Genomic DNA, 17,102 nt, shown 5'->3' on the forward strand with positions numbered 1-17,102 from the left:
AAGATTTATATATATATATATATATATATATATATATGGGAGAATGTACCACTCTCGAGTTTTTACAAATCTTTGGAGAAGTGTGAAACCAAAACCTAGATATGCATAGTAGAAGTAATAATTATAAAGCTTTTCATATGAAAAGAAAATTGTTTATTTTCGTATTAACTTAACTTCAAAAATTACTTAAGCTGACTACATCATTCCATAGAAATATAGAAACAGTTCATGTATTAAAACATGATAACTTTTGTGATGTGTTTGGTGGTTAGTGAAACATACTTCTCATACAGAAAGATGTTTTAATGAGGAGAGTTTCATTCACGGAAAGAATGTGCCCCTTGCTAATGAAGAGAGTGGACATAGCTATGAAGTCCAAAATGGTGTGATTTCTAAAAAAAGAAGAAATCCTAAATTCTGATAATACAGAAATTGAAAGTTTAATCAGTCTAGAATAAAACCTAAAAAGCAACGTGAGATAGGAACGTGCTATGTTTTGTGCAAAATGTATAGGTTTTCTTGTAAAATCTTAAATAGATGTTTGGAAGTTTTACACACAAATAATAATGTTCAAAGGCAGATCAAGATGCTATAAAAAAGATTACTGTGAAGTTAATGAAAAAACAGGACTTCTGAGTCACTCTCTAGCTTGTCTTGATATATGTAGATGTAAGAGTCTGTTTCATCATATACGGATGCTGGTTGCACATTGTACTAAAATGAGATACCTTTTAGTTAAACTGTATGAGTGCAAAACACCTGTGTCTCTTGCACTTTTAAACCAAACCCTTCTGACTTGAACTGTAGAAAGTTTTGTTCCTTGGGTGCAAATGATAAATATCATGCATTTAAAAGAGTATGTGTACGCAGATGAAATACTTACAGGCAGTGTACTCAAAGGATCTGATTTTTCAACAGTATAAAAAAGATATTGCAATGTTTAAGTTGTCTTCTATTGAAAGACCTGGCATCGTTTGCATACCTTGTAGATGCAGTTTTTTATAAGTCTCAAGTGCAACTAGTGTACACTGAGGAGACAATTACACACAGTCTACAAGATGTTTGGAAATAACTTTTCTGTATTTGTTTGTAGAAAAACGATTTGACACAAGTGAGGCACTCTATGTTTGTAGACACTGTGTTGGAGTTTATAATCAAACAAGTATTCCTTAAAGAAGGGTCTTGAACGACATGTTACTGCCTGATATTCCTGTTGCCCTTAAAAAACTGAACATGCTTGAAGTGATTGCATTGAAAACTGTTCATCCTTTCCAAGGTATTGTTAGATTGCAAACAAAGATGTCAAACCTGGCTAGAAATTCATTAGTGCAAGGAGTGAGAGGGAAAGTTGTATATTTACCTCTCAATTTGAAAGAAAATGTCAACACTCTAGGAGTGCAGCGTGACATTGATTCTTGGTTTGTTTTAGTAAATGGTGTTGCCACTAAAGATAAGAACATTTGGCAACAGCTCATAGATATTAAAAGGTAAAAAATGCATTGGCATTTCTATTGGAGCACAAGGCAGTCTGACTGTGCCAGACCTGTCTATGCTTGATGTTGGGTCAACAAACAAAATCAGTGAAGGTCAGTACCAAAGTCTATCTGTTGCAGAAGGGAATAGTTTGTATGAACATTACACTATTCATCCTCTACACTCACGTGAAGTCTTGGGCGACAGTTTCGAACTGGATCAAAAGAAAGCAACGAAATGTGCAAATATCAGTGTCTGTGAAAAGACGTTAGAAGCTTGTTGTTTCCCTATGTTTTTTCCTAATGGTACATGAGGAAGACTGGATGATCGGAAGGTTCCAATCTCTTCTTCAGAATATCATTGTTCAAGAATGTATTCTGAAGATTCCGGATTCCACACTAATGTTGAATATATTTTTCACTTATTGTATGAAAGTGAATTTTCAAAATTATTATTATTCAATTGTTATTACACGCCACATACCCATGAGCCTCAGAGCACACAAGGAATATACAACAACGGACATGATGAGACATTACAGGGTCAAGATCAGGGCAGGGAGGCAGAGAAAGGGCTGAATGTTCAGCTTGGTTTTACGGTTGAACAGGTGATGCTTCATCATTTCTTTAAAGACAGCAAGAGTGTCTGCTGATCTTATAGATCCCGGGAGGGCATTCCAAGCTGAAGGGACCTGGACATCGAAGCTGTTGCCTGTTATGCTGTTACTCATACACTTTAGACCAGAACTAGGTTTCAAAATATTTCTGCATGTGAGATACTGCAACAGGTGAACAAATGTTTTAGAGGGTAAACTTAACACTAGTCTTGCTACAATGAGAAGAACCAAGGAATATTGGTACAGGAGACACTACAAGGTTAGATGCATGATCCGAAACTTGGGCCCTCTAACTTGGTTAATGACTTTAAATTGTGCTGTGTATGGTTGGGATTATCTTTCAGAATGGATCTGTGAAAGTAATCCACAGAAAGAAGACATACAACATATGACCCCAGGAGAATTGTGTTCCATGGACCCTGTAAGTGTATTGCAGTCCTTTAATCACAGATGTTTTGCCATGTTACACTTTATATGTAATAAAGAAAATGGTCCACTAGGCACTGTGGAACATTTCTCTTAGAGGAAAGAGTATCAGGCATGTGGGGCTCCATATATGCATATGCTGTTGTGGGTTAAGGATGCTCCTCAGTATGGGAAAGAAAGTGATGGCTGTGTGATGGAGTTCATAGACAAATATGTTACTTGTTCCATTTCTGTTCAGCATGTGAATGCTGATCTTCGGATCAAGGTGGAACGATTTCAAAGGCACTCTTGTGGAAAGAACTGTAAGATAAAATACAAAAGTAAAGACAAGTACTGCACTCAGTGCAGATTTCGCTTTCATAGGCCTGCGACACCAGTTGGTTGAGTGAATGGTTTGATGTAATCTTTTCAAAATCATGTTACTGGTAAGTCACTGAAAAATACCTATAATTCATAAAGAGATAAGAAATGCCTATTCATTAATGATTATAATCCTGTCATTGCTCAGCTCTGCAATGCAAATACTGATGTGCAGTATATTGCTGATGATACAACAGTTGTTGCTCGTTATGCTACAGCATATATGACAAAAGCTGAAAAGTGCAATGCAGCTGAGGTACAGGCATATTTATCAGCAACGAAAAGTCTTAGTCAAAAACTTCTAAGCTTTGGTCTGAAGATGCTCTCACATAGAGAGTGTGGTAGATATGAAGCCGCAGATGGGCTAACTAGTTTTCTATTGTATGGACATAGCATTACTGTACTTTGGTTTAAGCCTTGGCCCCACAAGTACTATAAATCAGGTACTGAAACCTTTGAGGGAAATTCAGAAGTTAGCTGAAATAGTACCTGAAAGTACAGAGATTCTGAAAACGAACTTGATTGATACATAGTATCCAAATCCTTCTGTATAGTTGGAGGACCTTTGATTATATAAAGTAGCACAACGCTACTCATAGCGAAATATTGTGGCCACTGGCCAGTATTGTTATTAAGTCCATGGCTAGTGCTTGATCAGTGTATATAATATACAGTGGATATGGTTGAAAGCTGAATCAACTGGTAAAGCTCAATATCTATGGTTGGTAGCCTTTTAGTGTTTTAATATGTTCAGTGTATATAGGTGAAGGTTGTGACCACTGTGCATAAATGAAGGCCATGAATAGTACCCATTCATGTGTTAACATATATTTGTCCATGAACACTGACTATGACTGAAGGCCACACTTAATGCCAGTTACTGTTGTAATGTAATTAGTAATGTCATCAGTGTTGTGATCTGTGATGTCATCATTGTGGTCATAGGCTGCGCAACAGGGGTTGCAAAGTTAAAGTGGCTTTGGCTGATTTTCAGGGGTTTTGTTGCATTCATTTCTCACCTAAAGTCCCTGCAACTAAAGTGTTTTCCTTGAATATATATATACATTGGAAATGTGTGGATATGTCTGTGTGTCTGTTCGTAATGTTTAGCATACTTCCCAACATGCTACAAACCTGAAATTTGGCATGTGGGTAGCTTGCATGGTATAGGCAATGTAACATGTATCAAATATACCTTTTTCTGATTCTTTTTTTAAGCAGTGCACAATGCTTAGCCCTGCCATATCGTTGCTTGTGCCGTAGTTCTTACCTGGTTCTACGTTCATTGTTCCTAAAGTTCAGCAGTACATGAAAACTTCAGCAGATCATTGTTCCAAAACTTTCCACACTATCAGCATTCTAGCTGACTTTAGCGGCACTCACTTTTAAAGTCATGTGGGTTACACAATACAGTGCTTTAGTAGTAATGCAGGTGACAGGAAACAGTGCATGTCACTTCAATAGTGTCCACAATGACGATGTCCATCACATCATGGCAAATCCCTCATGATAATTACAGAAACTTCATTTCCCATCAAAGTTGATGAATGTATGCTATCTCAACAATACGAAGCTTACATGTTTCAGCCGTACACGTACGGGCACAGCACTTCAAGATTACACGCTTTAGCCCTACAAGTACTGCAATTTTGTTGTGGTTGCGGCTGCTTCGGATGTAGATCGTCGTGGCACCAATAATGTTGCTGCACAATCTCAATGCTCCAACTCAAAGAGCTGGAACTGATCTATGGGATTCATGCTTTTCTCATGGTCAGTTTTATGTGGCTTGCTCCAGAGTTGGAAACAAAGACAGTTTGTTCACACTAGCTCCTACATGAAAGACTAGCAATATTGTCTGCAAAGAAGCACTGGTTAGTTAAGTAAATAAACTTCAAACAAGGACTGAAGTAGGAATTACTGTGCGATACCTATGAGACATAGGAAATCCAAAAATTCTATTGGTAATAAGCCAGTGTTTTGATTCTGGTGTGGCTTTATGAGCAGTGGAATACGTGTGCTCAGAAAGACGCAGTGAGACACACTGAGGTTCTTTCCTTTGAATATCAAGAGCTGCAGAGAATGCTGTCCTTCAGAGTGGAGCTGTTAATCGATAATTGTGCTGGGTTCCAGCAATGCCTACACCCCCCCGGGGGTCCAGAAGACTCAGGTGTTGGTGTTGCAGTGGGGAGCAGCCACTGTGTAACAGTGAGGTGTGATAGCTGTGCTCAGCTTGTCGGGCTGAGTAAGTACACCCAGAATCCCACCCAACCCTGTGGCCTGGTTAGATAGTCAAGATCTACATACGCATGGGCTAAGTGACAGAGAGACAAGAGAGTCCTTTGAAGTGAGCTCATTGTTGATGACTTTTCCACAAATATGTGTGCAACCTTCCAACTTTCTCAACCAGGTTATACCTAATCGGACTGACTTTGGACTGCTGCTGTATTGGGCAGCACGGAGCAGGGTGGAGTTGAAGATAGCAAGTGGTGGCTTACCACCAAATTCACACGGAGTCCCTGTTTAGTCATTTTGGCGTTGTAGTGAAATTTAAGTGTGGCAAAGTGTGTTTGCTGTGCCCAGCTGTGGGAAGTGTGATGAGGCCACGTTTGCTATACAGAGCATGCTGACTAGGGCCTGTGTACAGTGACCACCCCTTCCACAGTGGGCACCCAGGATTCTTCCCCCCACCCATTGCTTTGTGGTGAGTAAGGAGTCTACTTTTTCTTCCTATGATGGTGCTGTGACTCGAAGATTAAAAGTTGCAGCCCGACACGGAGCATCATGCAGTGTGGCGAGGAGTGTATTACCAGTGCCCCCTGTATTTCCCAGTGGGGTAGGAGGTGAACCTTGGTTATCCTGGCTGGACACAGTTGGGCTTGCTGTACGGGACTCAGGGATTGTAACATTGCCCCCTACCTGTAGCTGAGTTTTCTGTTTAGGACCGACTCATTTAGGTTGTGGTGATGGACAACCCTGCCTGGCCCCTTGAGGGTAACGCCACATATTGCCCACTCTCTCCCATGGTACACCTGCGCAGCACTTATCCTGCTCCATAACTGTTATTGGTTAACATCTGTGCCCGCATGAAAACTAACAACAAGCAGAGAGTGAGGCTTCGTAGTGGGACAGAAAAGTGGAGAAAAAGCAATCAGTGCCCTATGAAACATTTTGAGGAGACTAGTGTTATACCTCGAGAATAAAAAAAGACAATATGGACATTTCAGAAACTACTATGACACTACAGCCAAGAATCACTGAGTTTTTTTACATAGTAGGCTCTACAATTCTGGAGACAGAAACATAATCAGACCTACTGCTCACAGCCAATCCGTTGGTGGTTTTGTCACAAGTATTCCTTCTTCATCACCCTCTATTGACAATAATGGCTCCTTGCTCAATTTATGCATAAACTTGAAACGCCAATCTTTGGGGCCTACATCACTAAACTACAACATTATAGGTTCGAATCTATCTGGCATCCTGAATTTGGAAGCTCTGGCCTCCAGTTCAGAGTCCTTGTGCGATGCAAGCTACCATGAAGATGCAGACCGATCAACAACTATGAGAGATGTTTTTACTGGGTAGGTAACATCCTCTACCCTGCATAATACCATTTTACCCAAAATATATGCCTTATTCATACTCTGCACCAATATGGCTGCAGAACAACATGAATTAAAAAACATCACAGAGAAAGTGGTGGAAATTATTTTGTATTGTAATTTGGACATAACCATGCAACCAACCGTGCCAGGGTCGGACTGGGACAAGAAATAGGCCCGGTCACCCAAATAAAAGTGGCCCATCCCTTGCCTCACGACCCTTGAGCTCTGATGACATCACCAGCAGTGATGTCATTTGAACCCCCCTACCCCAAAGTGACATCCCGGGAAGCGATGAAACACAAACCTTCACCAGTTGAGAAAACAGGAAGTGGCATCAAATAGCATTGTTCCTAAGTATACTAAATTACTGTGAATCCAAGCAGACATCCAAGGCCAAATGATAATATGTTACTGTATAGGACTTACGCTTAAGCTCTTTTTTATAGAACAAATATGCATACAATATCACCCAACCTGTGTTGGTACTCATTTATCCACCTAAGCAGGAGGAAAAGTTGGGAAAATACATTTTGTTTTTCAAATTCTTTTCTTCCAAACCACCCCAGGCATGGCCAGAAACCGGCCCCGCTCCCTAGGGATGATTTCAGCCCGGCCACGGGCCGAAAGGCTGAGGGGCCAATCTGACCCTGAACCATGGCCGCTTACAAGCGGAAGTTGGGGGTTATCCAGCAGACTAACCTGACTAATGATCAAATGGACATACATAATTAAACAAGTGGTATGGGTGGCACTATACATGTATTAGATACACAGGATCATAGGCTGTTACAGCTGGAATCTGTGGCTGCCCCCCCTCTTCATCTCCATTGCCTCAAGGTCTACTAAATATCGCTGCTGCTACTGAGGAAGATGTGCTGGGAGCCCTATAAAATGAAATCTCGCTGATGAACAATGAATATGCGCAATAAAAGGCGTTAGCCAGACTGAAAAACTCATAAGGGAGTGGTATACTTAGACAAGACTACTGCTTTATCGAGCGTACTGTGACTTGACCCTAAAGCATGTTCCTCCAATACCTGTTTAACTACATTCACTAAAGAACAGGGGGACAGGTTGCTGAGACAAACATAGCTGACAGAGCCTTCAGATAAATGGATACATTTTAGTAATAAGAGTGTACAGAACTCGGAACATGGCCCATTAAGTGGTATACCCATGCCCCCTATCTCTGTCGTCAATGTCAATATGCCTGCGATGCACTTTGAGCCTAGAATAGAGCTTTATAAAAAATAATGCACCTGCATATAAAAGAGTATTCGAAAACATTGCTCCCCGTTCCTCAAATCCTCTGACATGGGGAGACCACAATGTGAGAAAGTGTAACATGGGGAATGTGTTTGATAACATGCCTCTTCTTTGGAACCCTTTAGGTTCGAGGGACCATGAAGTTAGGGAGGGTAATCTAGGTGGTGAATATACCCCAGAGCTAACGCTGTGCAACCTGATAAAGATAGAAGAGCTGTCCCCTAGGATGGACAGCCTGTTTCTTAATCATTCATTTTTATTAGCCATGTGGAGACAAATCCCCCTAGTTGGCCACTATTAGTAGTTAGGACCTACTGTATATTGTACTTCCTAGATGGGATGGTATCACAAATTGGGTTTTGATAGAACACACCTCTCCAGTGTTGGTTTCCCTGTTATGTGCCTGTGCTGGGATTTTGTTGAAGTTGGGACTCAAGTTTACGGTTTGTTGTAAACAACCTGTAGGGGCGGCAAGGGGTAAAAAAAAATGGCAATTTACCACCACTCTTGTGAATACAATATTTAACCCCCAGGTGACGTGCATGAACGAGGATTCCAGCTTGAATGGGGTAAGAGATGTCTTGTATGATAAGCCCCAGTGCGAATGTGAGACCTTACGATGGGCACCCAAAAACTGTGACTTGAGTAGTTTCCCAAGTTCTTTGGTCCAAAATAAATGAACGTATAGTATTGCAAGTTGGAACACTAGGGGGCATAAACACTTGTTGGATAGCAAGGGTTCTATTTGCCTGCTTACCAAGTATGATGTGTTTATCCTGCAAGAAATTTGGCTTGATTCTGCAGTCCATTACGACAGTTATCATTTCTACCAGGTAATCGCAGGTGAAGGACCACATGGTAGGGCATACAGGGGTTTCGTTATTGGGGTTAGCCATAAACTGGCATCCTGTAGCATTGCTGCCCCTACTCCTAGCAGTAATGTATTGGCGATGGAGTTGAAATTGGGTGAGAATATGGAGAAATGCCATATGTTAATAGTGAATTTATACATCCCCCAGATATCACTGGTTTGGAAGATATACATGTGTATTTGGAGGAAATGTACGCAGGATGTGTTGGCAAGACCTGCAATGAGTTAACTGTGTTTTGGTGGTGACTTTTATGCCTGCTGTATGGACAACGAAATGTGTCCTCCCTACAAGAATATGTATGAGAAAATTGTCATGCTACAGAAAAAAGGTAACAGCAAAGGCAGGCAGTGGGTTCAATTCCTGAATGACTGGGACCACACTACTTAATGGAAGAACTAAAGGTGATTGCCCGGGCCATTTTATTTGGGTTATGGGTAGTAGGGAAGCCACACTATATTATTTTCTTGCCAACAATGCATGTTTGGAAAACAGGGTGGAAGGTATCTCCAAACACAATTAGCGGCCACACAACATTAGTGTTGACCATGACAGGGCTGTGCCCCATCATTAAACCTCAAGGCTGTAGTGTTATTGATATAAATCCTGCGGGTAATTGCACAAGTTGAACTACTGGCCACATTTAAAAAGCCACCTCTCTTCTCTCTCAGTTTGATGTAGGAGACATGCACTGTCTGACATTATTAAGTACAAACGAAATAGAGGAGTGGCTAAAAACTCTACCCACTAAAGCAGGCTCCTGTAAATAAAGATATCTGGTGGTTGGAGAAAATAAACAAACTAATATGTTTGATATTGCAATACCGGATGCCAAGCAACTTAAGAGAAAGAAACTGAGAGGGATTATGAGGGTAGGTGGTACTGTTGATGAGTTGGCAAGTAAGTCCAAGGCCGTCAAATTAGAGTATACACATTGGTTAAAGCATTGGATACTAGCCATCAAGAACACTAATTGGCAACAAATAATAAGCACCCTTAGAACACGTGAGGCATTGACTATTTGGCAGATACTGGCATTAGCCAAAGGCGAGAGACTAAATAAACTGGTGAATCCAATAAGAGAAGTAACTTGGATAAGGCATAAAAGAGATGAAGATAGCAACTTCCCATATTCGCCTGGCATGGAATGTTGTCTTGTGGGCTGGCCGCTGCTAGCGACTAAGGACGATATTAAATTGACCATCCAATAAATTGGTTAGCTGAAGCTGTGCTGAAGCATGATCCAGGTGGATGTGCCAGGGTCCTCGGTGTACTATTTGACAGAGTCTGCTTTTAACACGAAATACCCAACTCATGTCAACAATCAATCCTAGTGTCTGTATTTAAAAAAGGGGGCAGGCTGTTGCCTGAGAATTATAGATTGCTATCACTATTGGACGTGACTGGGAAAAAGTTTGTATCCTTTGTTCTAAAGGCCCTACAGGCATGGGTCAAAGAAAATACTGTTCTTAAGCCCACACAGACTGGGTTTCTTTCTGGGTGCGCCACTGCCCACAACCTTAGAGCATTGGATAGGTTGATGCAGGCGGCAGTGAGTAACGGAAGGCCTGCCTTATATATCATCTATGTAGACTTAGGTGATGCATTTGACTGCATCAATCAAGATAAGCTGTGGTGTAAGATGGAGGGTCTGGGGTGTCCTCTCTGGCTAATGTGCAGCCTCAAGGGTTTGCATCAAAACACTGGGGGGCGTGTGATGCTCGGTGACACTGGTTCCTTGTCTGCCTGGGTGCCGATCAACAGCGGAGTCAAGCAAGAATGTGTGCTGGCTCCCCTGCTGTTTAACATCTATCTGGATAACTTGCCACCACGTTTTACTAGGGTACACTGGATGTAGCCCTCAAATTGGGGGTGTTACAGTACCATACATGTTGTATGCGGACAGCGTAGTGCTGCTCAACCACACCTATAGTGGTGCAAAGGGTATGTTTGAGGAGCTTACATAGTTTGCAGTGGATAACAACCTGTTGCTTAATATGGACAAAACCAAGGTAATGTTGGTAGCATGTAGGACGGTGATGAGTTTGGGTATATTGGAGTATGTCAAGAAGTATGTTTACCTTGGTCTTGAAATGAGTGCTCATGCAGATTATGGGTATATTAAGGAGGCGAAAAACAGGAAGGCCCACCAGTTAACAAGCATGACTGACAAATTTGCAAGACAGACTCCTCGATATACCCTGGAGGGTATAATCCCCTTACATCAACTGAGTTTTTGCCTTATGGTGTTGTATGGCCTGGAAGCAAAAACCATGTCTGACTTACATTGGCTTGACAAATTGGATGGCAGCTTTTTTTTTAAAACTGGACCTGTCAGCCTCGGTAGAGTATTTAAGGTTGGAATTGGGTTTGGTATCTAGGAAGGGCCAGCTCTTGGCAGAAAGAGGTGAATTGTATTTGAAAACTAAGTCTACTCCAAAGTGTCCGCTCCTAGGCTTGATTGAAAGGGTTAGCCTGTTCATGCTGGAAGATGCAGGCTGTAAGTTCGACACCCTGAATGAAAAGTTATTTTCAGAATTTGGGTGGTATCCAGACTTCGACTGAGGAACAAACTATGCTACTCTGAAGGCTCGATTCAAGAGGAAGGTCGAGCTGTGCGACTGGGTTAACAATTATTAACATATATCAAACTACAGACCTATAAGTAAATATCAAATGTCACACATCAATAGCTAAAAACACAAGCTTACCTACTTCAGAGCTCTAGCCCTGTGGTCTGAAATGTAATACTCAGATTGCGAACCAACCAATTACCCTTATTGGTCTTTTTGGGAGCACATGCTAAAATGCCACTAGAAAAAAGGGAATCTCGCCTTGGTAAAAATCTACAGATAATCGAGCCTACGAGACACGTCTTCACAGAATGTGTAAAATTGGGGGGGACTTATACATTTGTTCAATACGTGCATCAAAACGACACCATTAAATCAACAGAATTTTGGGACTACTGTCTTAACTCAGACTCAGAGACTCCGCATATTGCATTGTACAGTTTGTGACACACTATTAGCCAGTTTACTTTATAAGAGGAAAACAAGCAAAAAACTATTCATTTATACATTTTAAATATCTCATTACATTTTATTGTACTATGGTTTTCCACTGTGCTGGTATTTTAAATTTAAGATTGGTACCTAGGATGGTGCACTATAAGGATATTATTCAATTATTTTATGCTATTTTATTTAATCTTTTATTAAAAGGAATTTGAAATGAGTTATGTATTTAACTTTTCACCTATCTATTGTGTGTTGATATGTAAACTATGTATGTATGTATGCATATGTATTTAGGAGATAATATTGTATATGCATTGTTGATATGATATGATATGGCATTTGTAACGCGCCTATACACAGGTGTTTCAAGGCGCGACGAGGCAGGGAGGGGGGAACAAGGGGAGATAGACAACGATCCTACTAGGCCAGGTGTCATTCAGATCGCGCAAGTGCATGGGTAGGGGGGACGGGAAAAGTGCGAGGGGGAAAGGGAGAGGGGAAAGTGCAGTACAGGGTTAGTAACGAACAAGATAAATAATAAGGGCCAGCTGGTGGCAAGTGCAAGATAAGTGCAGACAAGTGCTGGGAAGGGGGGCTGTAGGGATGTTTGTAAATGTTCTTTTAGAACTGAAACAAATAAATAATAATAATAACTTTTGACTTGCATGATGAATTTAGCTGGACGAATTTGGATGATGTCATCCCCCAAAAATTTGTGCCACGGGCATTTTGGGAAAGATTAGTTTAAAAATGAAAAGTTTATTAAGAAAGCAAACAAAACACTACTCCCTTTCATCTTCTCATAGAGAAAAAGAAAGTCAAATTTTGGGAAGGTCGAAGTGCAAAAACCGCTGGTTGGATTTGGACCAAATAAGAAACAACTTGGGCCTGTAGAGTTGACTTGATTTCTGGGACAGGTTTGAGGGTATTAGACAGAGAATGGGGTGGCCCCTGCTCCCAAAACATATCTGCATCTCCAATGGTGCTTTGCAGCATAGAGGCTTTTCAGAAATAAAATCCCACCATTTTCTTGTTTTGCTCGATGCATGCAATTACCATAGTAATACCTGGGGAATGCGAAAACAAAAAGTGCTCAAAAAGTTATTTGGAGGAGATAAACAGATGCAATCGCATCAGGTTGGAGGTGGGGAGGGGGATGGAGGGCACTGTGTGAATTTGAGGAGTTGGGGGTGGTCTAGAGAGCCAGTTATAGCTCAGAAATGTTTGGATTATTGGGGGAATACCGGGGGAATCTCACAAGATTACTACAGCAATAACGCAAGACACGCTCCGAAAATAAAATGCATCACAGGTACTGGGAGAAGGTTAGGGAGGGAAGAAGCAGTTGAGGGCAGTTGGGGAGAACAAGGAAAGAGGAGTGGGGCATATGGCTAGTGCCTGTGATGATGGGCAAGAGCTTTTGGTTTTCACTAATTTTTTTCACATTATCAGGGAAATACCAGGGTAATACTGTAGGACTAAGGAGTGAGGGAAAACATGATTCATGCAGAGATGACAACTACTAGTCAGGGGGGAAGTCACTTTGGAAATAAATTATTGGTGTAACATATACATTGGCCACAGCCGAGGGCCATGGCTAGTAGGTCCCAAAGAAACCCATTTGTGCAATATATATGGTGGCCAAGGCTGAAGGCCGTGGAATCTGGCAATGTCCAAAGGCTATGGCTAGTGGGCCCAAAGGAACCTATCTCTGGTCACACTTAAATATACAATTCTACTTACCGTAATAGCATTACATGGGTATAACTACATATTATCCCCACCAAAGAAATCGCTGTAAATATGGTTGTCTGGAATGGCCATAGGGGATATTTTTGTATTTTTGGGGGTGATAATTTTTGGGGGTTTTGGGAGTAGGGGTTGCGGGGGTATCCCCTGCTCCTTTAAAAATAATGTGGGGGTGTCCCCCGCAGGTTCCATGCCTTAATATCGCCACAAAAATATGGCGATATTTTTGTATGGCAATATTTTTGCGAGGATATTAACACATGGAACCATTACATGAATATATTCTTTTGTAAATGTTAAGTTTTATAAATAATAATCACATTTAAAAGAAAATACATTCCCGTGTGCATTGTGGTAACATAGAATCTACTCATTCGAAGTTTGTTTAATAAACAAAAACAAATTAGTTAATCACACTACATAATTATATTTATAGAAAACAAATGAAGATTAGAAAGTAAATATGTAATTATAGACACATCAATTGTATTGCTGATATTTTTTGCCATTTCTTTTGTAGATAAATTATGAATTTGTATTAAAATATAACAGATTTCCTGCCAAAGTACCCTAATGCTCATGTACTGTTCTTCTTTGTTATAATGTCTGTATGTACTTAAAATTGTATACCGCATGTTACATTTAAAGAAATAAGAGCAGACTACAATGTATTGTGTAAGTATGAAATATATACATATCTGGTATGTAGCAAAGCAGAGTTGTCATATTTCAAAATGTAATGAATTATAAAAGTGATATCAATGATGTCGTATGATGTCATTAGTGACGCCATCAGTGATGGCATCGGTGTAATCTGTGATGTCATCATTGTGGTCATACACTGTGCCACAGGGGACTCAAAGTTGAGGTGGACTTACTTGAAATGCAGATAGCACCAGCATTTCCCAGGCAGGGGCGTGCCCAGGGAATGGCCTGGGGTGGCACACTCTACCCCTGGAATCTGAGTGACCTCCTCAGGTGCCACCCCATTATCCTAAACTATGATCATTATGTGTGTGTGCGCTTGTACTTCATGCCACCCTGAATAAGTCAGTGCCCCACTTGGGCCACCTTAGTCAAAAGAGTCTGGACACGCCGCTGTTCCCAGGAGGACCTGTATGCCTGGCACTGACTAATAAACGTAGCTGCTAAGCAACCTCCATGCCAGCAGCATGCCACAAAATTATTTCTTGCTCATGCATTCTTTTTCTTTAAAAGAAAACCTACAAGTTCAATAGTAATATGAGAGATGGGACACCAGGAACTGAAGAGGTGCCCTGGATGGAGCTGGCCATCCTCCTGAACCCAACAGGCCCTGTCACTGATCTACCCCACCCCCTCTCCCCTTCATGTACCAGATGTTGTACCAGAAGAACAGTGTTTACATATTCTGAAAAGGAAGGGGAATTAATGGTCCGGGCACACATCAAAGCATTTCTAACAATACTTGTATTACTTTTCCAAAGTCTTTACATAAACAATTATTTTCTCGTAGTATTACTTCCCAACCGAAATTACCTCTCATTTAATGACCCAGGAAGGATGAACGGCTAAGCTAGGTATGCCACACCTTGGAACTCTAACCTCACACACAGATTCAACAACAGTGCTTAACCAACTGAGCTAACTCACGTGCTTTATAAGCTTTGAAGCTATGTTTCAAAATGTAGCTGACACATCGTTGTAGGCAGAAAACAACATATCTTTTATTAGGTCGTGTTATTAAGGATTCTTACCCTTATACAATATACCGAGGTGATTTTATTTATTTATTATTTATTTTTAAAGTTGGAAATAAAGCATAATTGTGACTAGGGCGTCGGGAACATGATTTGAATACGATTCAACGGAGACCTAAAGGTTATTTATTGGAAAAGGAAGGTCACGTGTATGCATTATGAAAGGAATTCTCTAGACAGCGTGCGGTTTATGATGAGTATAAAATAAAGGCTTAGTAAATATCATGACAGTGCCATTACCTGCGTGAATCTTGGAAGCTGTTGTCGAGTCGTGCTGGTTCTTCTCCACATTGGGGTGTTTAGATTTTTAGTTCACACACTAAAAGCTTTTTAAGGTTCCTCATTTCCTTTGGTCAGACTAAAATACGAATTCAGCACGTTTTAATTTCCGGAAAGCAGATGCATTGTAAGCCATTGGCCGTATTATTCTCCTTGTAAACTAGAAAACAGGAACTCGGTGGTCACGTTCCCATGGTAAATGCATGGCCACTGGGGACTCTTCTCCGATTGCCAGCATCCGGCCTGTCCATAGAGAATGGCATCTTGGACCTCTGAAGCGTGGTGGGCACCCAATTAGAAACGGGAATCCCTGCAGATGGGTGAAACATGTTAATTCCTGTCAGGCATTGCTGTACACTGTGTACCATGCGCCGATCTACCGCTTCCACTTTCTCACACGCTCTCTGCACTCCCTTCCTCTATTTGGCTCTCTTGTCTCTCTGTTTCTGTGTCTCTTTCAATGTGGCTGAAAGTCGCTCTGTCGGGTGCATTTTTGCCGGAGCCAGCCCAGCCAATGTTGGGAGGTGCCTACCCAGAGGGGGAAAAATAGACATTTTAAGGGGTAGAAGTGCACCAAAAAAAGTAGTGGAACTGTGGTCTCGGCAGGGGAGAGGGTAGGATGCATTGTGCAACATGTGACAAGGTGTTGTGGCCGGGGCATTACAATATTCTAAGTGACCAGTAAGTAAGGCTCCTATTAAAGCTTTACACTTGCACAAGGACATGAATGTACAAATCCTCTGTATAGAATGGTGAATATGGTCATAAAAAGTGGAGGAATGGTAAACAGGAAAAAATAAAAGTAGTGGAACACCGCTCCCGACCGTTCCCACTCACTTCGATCACCAGGGGCTGTGTTCTTTTGTAAACACAAATATGATCAAAAAGGAAATCATGCAATTGTACCATCGTAAACAGCCTCTTCTGATAACTGTACAATGTTTATTGCTGATGATCAATTCTGGTATTATAATTCTTCATCATGAAAATGTTACACTTGTGGTGCAGAGTAAACCACATTATCAAAACCTAGAAGAACCATGTTAATTAGGTGATGATTGAATTTGTTCATGACATGTTCTCTTTCAAAATACCACTATGAGAGGAGGGAAGGAGGCTCATCACAACAGCCAACGTTCCTGGCTGTTTTGCAAAGAATGTTTTAGCGACACAAGACCGGCCATAGATCTTTATATTTGTCAAATATGTGATCCAAGGGCTGAATGCTCGAATAACTAAGTCCATAATCCTTTCATTTCTGAAGACACTAAAATGTTTGTAACACTAAGCCAGAAATACTCACTCAAACAGCCTCAGGATTCGGGATAGAGCGGGGATAGAATGGTTGTGACATCACTCTCTGCATTGGAGTTAAAGGGCCAGTCCCGAAAAGAATAGTCATTCTCTCCATTGCGCACCAAGAGCCAGCCCCAATGTCAGCTTCAGGATGGCTGTGCATATGGATTGGATTGACTGACTCAAACAGCACCCAATTCAATATATACACTCATTCCCACACATATCCACCTCCTGCTGAAATTGAGCTGTTGCAAAGTTCAGCTTAAGATACGTGTCTGTTTTATCGAGATTATTTATTTATTTGTTTATTTATAATTCTTGATGAAGGGCTACATGCCCGTAGGCCTCAGAGCACACCAAAGGGACAATACAGCAGAGGGACAGAAACACAGGGATTGCAC

General features: G+C 41.1%; 1 protein-coding gene across 1 annotated transcript in view; it reads right to left on the minus strand.

Moving 5' to 3' along the window:
• LOC138493227 (P2Y purinoceptor 13-like) overlaps positions 1–15,472 on the minus strand; it is a 55,140-nt gene extending 39,668 nt beyond the window's left edge. Inside the window, exon 1 of the mRNA XM_069620372.1 lies at positions 15,364–15,472. The gene's annotated coding sequence lies outside the window, so the exon portion shown is untranslated. The remainder of the gene's footprint in view (positions 1–15,363) is intronic.
• Between the last annotated feature and the right edge of the window lie 1,630 nt (positions 15,473–17,102).

Source organism: Ambystoma mexicanum, chromosome 10 (genome assembly GCF_040938575.1).
Source record: "Ambystoma mexicanum isolate Mex_15411 chromosome 10, UKY_AmexF1_1, whole genome shotgun sequence".
Classification (NCBI taxonomy): Eukaryota; Metazoa; Chordata; class Amphibia; order Caudata; family Ambystomatidae; genus Ambystoma; species Ambystoma mexicanum.